Genomic DNA, 1374 nt, shown 5'->3' on the forward strand with positions numbered 1-1374 from the left:
GAATTTAGTCAGAGTGAATTGGGAAGGATTTCTTGACTCTGTTGCCAGGAACAGGTGTGTGTGTGTGTGTGTGTGTGTGTGTGTGGGGGGGGGTGTTCCAGCTCCTCCCAAGGAGAGAGGAGACATGGGAGAGAGAGAGAGAGAGAGAGAGAGAGAGAGAGAGAGAGAGAGGGGGCATGGGAGAGAGAGAGAGAGATGCTCGATGCCTGGCACTCAAACGCAAAACGCATACAGACTGTAGACCACTGCTAGAATCACACCTGCCATGATATTCTACTCACTGGAATCACAGCTGTCAAAATTCTACTCACTAGAATCACATCTGTCAAAATTCTACTCACTAGAATCACATCTCAATATTCTACTCACTAGAATCACATCTCAATATTCTACTCACTAAAATCACATCTCAATATTCTACTCACTAGAATCACATCTCAATATTCTACTCACTAGAATCACATCTCAATATTCTACTCACTAGAATCACATCTCAATATTCTACTCACTAGAATCACATCCGTCAATATTCTACTCACTAGAATCACACATCTCACTATTCTACTCACTAGAATCACATCTCAATATTCTACTCACTAGAATCACATCTCAATATTCTACTGATTAGAATCACATCTCAATATTCTACTCACTAGAATCACATCTCAATATTCTACTCACTAGAATCACATCTCAAAATTCTACTCACTAGAATCACATCTGTCAATATTCTACTCACTAGAATCACATCTCAATATTCTACTCACTAGAATCACATCTCAATATTCTACTCACTAGAATCACATCTCAATATTCTACTCGCTAGAATCACATCTTAATATTCTACTCACTAGAATCACATCTGTCAATATTCTACTCACTAGAATCACATCTCAATATTCTACTCACTAGAATCACATCTCAATATTCTACTCACTAGAATCACATCTCAATATTCTACTGACTAGAATCACATCTCAATATTCTACTCACTAGAATCACATCTCAATATTCTACTCACTAGAATCACATCTCAATATTCTACTCACTAGAATCACATCTCAATATTCTACTCACTAGAATCACATCTGTCAATATTCTACTCACTAGAATCACATCTCAATATTCTACTCACTAGAATCACATCTCAATATTCTACTCACTAGAATCATCTCAATATTCTACTCACTAGAATCATCTCAATATTCTACTCACTAGAATCACATCTGTCAATATTCTACTCACTAGAATCACATCTCAATATTCTACTCACTAGAATCACATCTCAATATTCTACTCACTAGAATCACATCTCAATATTCTACTCACTGGAATCACATCTGTCAATATTCTACTGACTAGAATCACATCTGT

The sequence above is a fragment of the Borostomias antarcticus genome, assembly GCF_949987555.1.
Source record: "Borostomias antarcticus genome assembly, chromosome: 31".
NCBI lineage: Eukaryota > Metazoa > Chordata > Actinopteri > Stomiiformes > Stomiidae > Borostomias > Borostomias antarcticus.